The following is a 7,475-nucleotide window of genomic DNA, read 5'->3' on the forward strand; positions in this document are numbered from 1 at the left end:
GCCAGAAGTCCTAGGCTCCATCACTGTTGTCTTACACACAAAGCTGCCTTCTACTCAATCAGACCCTTTAGGGTCCATCATGGCCAGTATTGTCTACTCAGACTGGCAGCCGCTCTCCAGGGTCTCAGGCAGAGGAGGTCTTCCCCGTCACCTCCTGCCTGGCCCTTTCTCAACTGGAGATGCTGCCAGAAATTGAACCCAGGACCTTCTGCATCCGAAGCAGAGGCTCTCCCACTAAGCCACTTAAAAAAAGATGAGGTCACGCGAAAGACCTTGACCAAGACCCTGGAGAGCGGCTGCCGGCCAGAGCAGAGAGCATCGAGCTGAATGGACCAAGGCTCTGACTGAGTCCAAGGCAGCTTCACGTGCTCAACGGGAAGAGCCAGATGATAAATACCGTCATCCACGCTCGTTGTCCCACTAGGCCCGGATGTCCTGCTGAACTGATAACTGCATCTAGATGGACCTTCCGACCATTGGAGCTGCCTTGTGTTGCACAAACCTGCTGACCACGCCTGCTGGCCACCATCTTTCTTGAGTCCCCCGTCCCAGCTGGAGAGCTTTAGTGGTCTTGGTGTTGGGCATGGGCAACCTACACCCACCTACAAAGCACACCGTAGGTCTCAAACTAACGCCCTGACGAATGTCAGACCCGGATCTGGCCAATAGAGGGCACTGCAGCGGGATGAGTCAGACCAATAAGGAAGCCCATTCATTCCCGTAGGCCACAGCAGGTCAGGTGACTTTTACCAAAGCTTCCAGGTCAGGCTTGCCTGCTGGTCTGAGCCAAGAGGAGATTTTGCTCTGAATTTTGTTCTTCCGGGTGCTGGCGACATTATTGTCTGCCCTCAGCTTGGCAGGAGAAGGGAGTCGCATCTACAGAGGATCACAACTCTGCCTTGCTTCGCCGAGAGAGCAGTACATGGCAGGTTCAAGGCAATGCACACTCAATTCATGGAAGCCAGGAAAGACAACAGTGTTGGTCAAAATAAAAATAACAGAACAAATTTAGAGTCCAGTGGCACCTTTAAGACCCACAAAGGTGCCACTGGACCCTAAATTTGTTCTACTGCTTCAGACCAACACAGCTGACCACCTGGATCTAAAATAAAAATAACTTCGAGAACAGCTAGATTGAAGTCCAGTAGAACTTAGAGAAGTGGTACTTAGATACGTGGACCTAAGTTCAAGTCCCACGCCTCCCAAAGACCTGTGCTCTTAACTTTGGGTGAATGGGCCTCTCTTACTCCCATTACGAGCCCTTCTCAGAGGACACCACCACACATGCCGCGAGCCACCAATGGAAAAGTGTGCGCCCCACAATGTTGCAGGTACAAGTGGCCGACATTTTGTGTGTGAAGAGGGCAACACAAGGATTTTCTGCGTGCCAGCAACTTTGGTACACACGTCCCAAAACTGGAGATCCTGCCAGGCTGTGGTGGCTCAGAGGTTGAGATGCTGAGCTGCAGACCGGAAGGTCGGTACCTCGGCAGTTCGAGACCCGAGTGCCGCGTGACGGAGTGAGCTCCTGTCTCCAGCCCCAGCTCCTGCCAACCTAGCAGTTCAAAAGCAAGAAACTGCAAGTCAATAAATAGGTAACGCTTCGGTGGGAAGGTAACATGCCGGCCACATGAACGCGAAGAAGTCTTCAGACAGCGCTGGCTCTTCGGCTTGGAAACGGAGATGAGCACCGCCCCCTAGAGTCAGATTTGACTGGCTTTCGAGCAAGGGGAACCTTTACCTTTTTACCCAAAACTGTGGCATATGCTGAAGCTGTACACACATGGAATCCCCATGCTGCTCTCGTCGTTGACCACACGCACCAAGTGAATAGTAGGTAGTGGTCGCTGCCGTTAAAGGACGCCCGGTACTAACAGGTGTATTGTCCAAAAATGGCTGTTGTCAGGAGTATACGTACTACGGCCAAACGAGCACAACAATTCAGTACCGGCCACAGAATTCAGCATCCTAAGAATGGCAGTTTTCATTTTAGAAAAAAACAACAACCCCCGGCCTCATTGCTACAAAACAGCAGTGTTCCCTCTAAGCTGAGTTAGTGTGAGCTAGCTCACAATTTTTTAGCCTCCGGCTAACACATTTTTGTCGTAGCTCAGGAAGGGAGGGCTCCAGAGCAAACTAATTGATGCAGTAGCCAAATCGCTCGCTCACAACTTTAATGCCCAGTAGCTCACAAAGTAGAACTTTTGCTCACAAGACTCCACAGCTTAGAGGGAACATTGCAAAACAATCATTTTTTTTTTCCCTTTCAGGTACCGAGGTGCAGGGCTTGACCTGGAAGAACCAGGAGGGCCCGATCTTGTGGGATCTGGGAAGCCAAGCAGGGTCGGCCCTGGTCGGTACCTGTTTGGGAGATCAACAAGGAAGTCCGGGGTTGCTAGGCAGAGGCAGGCCAGGGCAAACCACCTCTGAATGTCTCCTGCCTTGAAAACCCAGCAGGTTCACCATACGTCGTCTGTGACGGCACCTTCCGTGCACACAGAGGCCAGTGTATACAGAGATTTCCGTAGACCACAGCCGGGCAAGGGTGCAAACGTCATTTGGTTTAACCTGCAGTTTTCAGTGCACTCCTAAATAAGATTCAGGTGAGTCGCCGTATTGGTCTGAAGCAGCCGGACAAAGTTCGAGTCCAGTGGAGGCACCTTTAAGACAAGACCTTGAATAAAAATTTTGTCGGTCTTAAAGGCGCCGCTGGACTCCAACTCTGTTCTACTCATAAAGAAGAGTTACACTTTTCTAAATCCATTAGATTTAGAAGGGTGTCATTCTGTTTAGGGGCTGAGGTGGCTCAAGTGGTTAAGATGCTGAACTGCCGACCGGAAGGTCGGTAGCTCAGCAGTTCGAGACCCAAGTGTGCTGCGTGACTGAGTGAGCTCCCATCTCTAGTTCCAGCTCCTGCCAACCTAGCAGTTCAAAAGCAAGAAATTGCAAGTAGATAAATAGGTACCACTTCGGTGGGAAGGTAAACAGCGTTCCGTGCGCCGCGGCGTCTAGTCATGCCAGCCACATGACCACGGAAACGTCTTCGGACAGCGCTGGCTCTTCGGCTCAGAAACTGAGACAAGCACCACACCATAGAGTCAGATTCGACTGGCTTTCACCCCCGCCCCATACCTTGCTGCTAGACCCCCAACAGAACCTTTAATTCTGTTTAGGATGGCGCTGTTTTTCAACTAAAACTCTGATTCCTGGGCGCCAGGATGAATCAACGGGGCTGTACGTTAAAGGCACTTTTGTGGGTAGTAGGGGTTCTAAAGGGAACTTTGGATCTGGCACGTAGTATGAAATTAAGAACAAAAGGATGATGTTCCTTTCTTCCCCTAACAACGAACGGCGGCTTCGATTAAGAAATTTGCTAGAACTGTCAAATTGTCCCCACGCACCTTATAGCGAGGTTCTGGCAGTACAAAAAAACTATTTAAATTTAATTCATCGCAGGCAGAAGATAAATCCTTTCGGCATTCTTTGGCCGGTGGTTAGCAAGACGGGGAATGACAATGGGCCCCCTCCCCCGAATAACCTCACTTAGAAGAGATCAGCAGTTGGTGAAATGGGTAAACCCCCCACCCCCGCACTAGTCCCAATGCTCCCTTTAAGCTGTGGAGTCTTGTGAGCCAAAATTCTCCTCTGTGAGCTCCTGGCATTAAAGTTGTGAGCGAGTGATTTGACTACTGCATAAGTTAGTTTGCTCTGAAGCCATCCTTCGTGAGCTAAGACAAAAATGTGTGAGCTGGAGGTGAAAAAACCTGTGAGCTAGCTCACACTGACTCAGCTTAGAGGGAAGGAAGGAAGGAAGGAAGGAAGGAAGGAAGGAAGGAAGGAAGGAAGGAAGGAAGGAAGGAAGGAAGGTTTCCTCTAAGCTGTGGAGTCTTGTGAGCAAAAATTCTACTGGCATTAAAGTTGTGAGCAAGCGATTTGGCTCTTGCTTAAATTAGTTTGATCCGGAGCCATCCTTCCTGAGCTGAGACCCACATCCTTCCTGAGCTGAGACAAAAATGTGCGAGCTGGAGGCTAAAAAACGTTGAGCTAGCTCACACTGACTCAGCTTGGGGGGAGCACTGGTCCAGATCCGTTTTTAATGTCTTTAACGTTTTGACGTTCCCTTCCCAGGGACCCTTTTTGGCTGCTCTCCTTAGATGCCTGTCACCCCCGCCCCATACCTTGCTGCTAGACCCCCAAGAAGCAGGACATCCACTCCAGAACCGGCCGCAATTCAGAACAGGCAGGGTGCAAACACCGGGGCAGAAATGCACAGGGCTTCGGTCAAACTAAGGGCTCTCTTGCACACATGCAAACCCCTCCCCGCACCCATCAACCCTGGGCTGTGCAAATTCCTGAAAGAGGGGAGGGGCGCATTTGGCTTCCCTGCTCGCAGCCCAACTGTACAAGCCGACAGCATCACGGCCACGCGGGGCCCAGGATTTCACATCCTGGAGGACATTGGAGTCCATGTGCAGGGGGCACACAGAGGTTGCTGGCCCCATGGTACCCCTCCCACGAGACATCTTCCACAGGCCGTGTGGTGTAGCGATGAGGCTGCAGACATTGCTGGGCAGCGCGTGGAAGCCACCCTTCACTAACGGGACAGGCCTGTCCAGTTGCAGATGAGAGTGTAAGATCTATATATGTGTACCCTGAACAAACACATGAAATAGCCTTAAACCCAACCCTCAGACCATCAGGGTCAGCATTCTCTTGTCGGACTGGCAGCGGCTCTCCAGCCGAAAAAGGTCTTTCCCGTCACCTGCTGCCTGGTCCTCGCAACTGGAGATGCCGGGGATTGAACCCGGGACCTCCTGCATGCCAAGCAGAGGCTCTACCACTGAGCCACAGTCCCTCTTTACAGCACCCCAAGGTCTCAGGCCTAGAGGTCTTCCCCATTACCTACTGCCTGCTCCTTTTAATTGGGGATGCCGGGGATTGAACCCGGGACCTCCTGCATGCCAAGCAGATGCTCGCCCACTGAGCCACAGCCCCTCTTTACAGCTCCTCAAGGTCTCAGGCCTTGAGGTCTTTCCCATCACCTCCTGCCTGGTCCTTTTAACTGGAGATGCCGGGGATTGAACCTGGGGCCTCCTGCATGCCAAGCAGAGGCTCTTCCACTGAGCCACAGCCCCTCTTTACAGCTCCCCAAGGTCTCAGGCCTAGAGGTCTTCCCCATCACCTACTGCCTGGACCTTTGAGCTGGAGATGCCGGGGATTGAACCTGGGACCTCCTGCATGCCAAGCAGATGCTCTGCCACTGAGCCACAGCCCCTCATTACAGCTCTCCAGGGTCTCAGGCAGAGGTCTTTCCCATCACTTGCTGCCTGGTCCTTTTAACTGGAGATGCCAGGGATTGAACCTGCTGAGCCATGGCGGCTCCAAACAGCATAAGGCGCGAACACAAGAATCTGCGTTAAACTGAGCCAGATTCTTGGTCAATCAAGGGCACTCTTGCCTACTCAGACTGGCAGCAGCTCTCTGAGGCCTCAGGCCTAGAGGTCTTCCCCATCACCTCCTGCCTGGTCCTTTTCACTGGAGATGCCGGGGATTGAACCTGGGGCCTTCTGCATGCCAGGCAGATGCTCTGCCACTGAGCCACAGCCCTTCTGCAAGTTACTCTATACCAAGCCAGACATTACAGTCCAACCAGGTCAGTCTTGTCTGCTCAGACTGGCAGTGGCTCTCTGTGGTCTCAGGTCGAGTTCTTCCACATCACCTGCTCCTTTTTAGCTGGAGATGCCAGGGACTGAACCTGAGACCTCCTGCATGCCAGGCAGAGGCTCTTCCACTGAGCCACAGCCATTCCTATGACGCTGCCTTCTACGGAGTCCATCCAGGTCAGTCTTGCCTACTCAGGCCGGCAGCTGCTCTTCAGGGTCCCAGGCTGAGGTCCTCCTGCCTGGTGCATTTTTTAACGGGAGATGCTGCGGAGGTTAAACCTGGGACCTTCTGCATGCCCAGCAGAGCCTCTGCCAGCGAGCCACGGCCCTTCCCAAAGAGCATAAGACATGAAGGACAGGTCCATCCAGGTCAGTCTAGTCTACTCAGGCCGGCAGCAGCTCTCCAGGGTCTCAGGCAGAGGTCTTTCCCATCACCTCCTGCCTGGCCCTTTTTAGGTGGAGATGCTGCCGGGGATTGAACTCGGGACCTCCTGCATACCAAGCAGAGGCTCTTCCGCTGAGCCACAGCCATTTGTATGAAGCTGCCTCCTATGGAGCCAGACCCTTAGGGTCCATCCAGGTCAGCATTGCCTACTCAGGTCGGTAGCGGCTCTCCAGGGTCCCAGCCCAGGCGGAGGTCCTTCACAAGACCTCCTGCCTGCTGCTTTTTTAACAGGAGATGTTGTGGAGATTGAACCCGGGACCTCCTGCATGCCAGGCAGAGGCTCTTCCCCTGAGCCACAGCCCTTCCAGGGTCCCAGGCCGAGGTCCTTCTCAACACCTCCTGCCTGGTGCTTTTTTAACAGGAGATGCTGCGGAGGTTGAACCCGGTACCACTGGGCCAGGGCCCGTCCCAAAGAGCATAAGACATGAAGGCCACATGAAGTGGCCTTCTACTAACTCAGACCCTTAGGGTCCATCCAGGTAAGCCTACTCAGACTGGCAACGGCTCTCCAGGGTCTCAGGCAGAGGTCTTTCCCGTCACCTCCTACCCGGTTCCTTTCAGCTGGAGACGCTCCTGCATGCCAGGCAGAGGCTCTACCACTGAGCCACGGCCCCTCTTTACAGCTCTCCTGGGTCTCAGGTGGAGGTCTTCCCCATCACCTCCTGCCTGGTCCTTTTCACTGGAGATGCCGGGGATTGAACCTGGGGCCTCCTGCATGCCAAGCACTGAGCCACGGCCCCTCTTTGCAGCTCTCCAGGGTCTCAGGCAGAGGTCTTCCCCATCACCTCCTGCCTGGTCCTTTACGAGCAGAGATGCCGGGGATTGAACCTGGGACCTCCTGCATGCCAAGCTGGTGCTCTGCCACTGAGCCACAGCCCCTCTTTACAGCTCTCCAGGGTTTTGCACGGAGGTCTTTCCCATCACATCCTGCCTGATCCTTTTTAACTGGATATTCCGGGGATTGAACCTGGGACCTTCTGCATGCCAGGCAGAGGCTCTTCCACTGAGCCACAGCCCCTCCTTACAGCTCTCCAGGGTCTCAGGCAGAGGTCTTTCCCATCACATCCTGCCTGATCCTTTTTAACTGGATATTCCGGGGATTGAACCTGGGACCTTCTGCATGCCAGGCAGAGTCTCTGCCACTGAGCCACAGCCCCTCTTTACAGCTCTCCAGGGTTTTGCACGGAGGTCTTTCCCATCACATCCTGCCTGATCCTTTTTAACTGGATATTCCGGGGATTGAACCTGGGACCTTCTGCATGCCAGGCAGAGGCTCTTCCACTGAGCCACAGCCCCTCCTTACAGCTCTCCAGGGTCTCAGGCAGAGGTCTTTCCCATCACATCCTGCCTGATCCTTTTTAACTGGA

This window comes from Gekko japonicus, unplaced genomic scaffold (assembly GCF_001447785.1).
Source record: "Gekko japonicus isolate JY-2015 unplaced genomic scaffold, Gekko_japonicus_V1.1 scaffold915, whole genome shotgun sequence".
NCBI lineage: Eukaryota > Metazoa > Chordata > Lepidosauria > Squamata > Gekkonidae > Gekko > Gekko japonicus.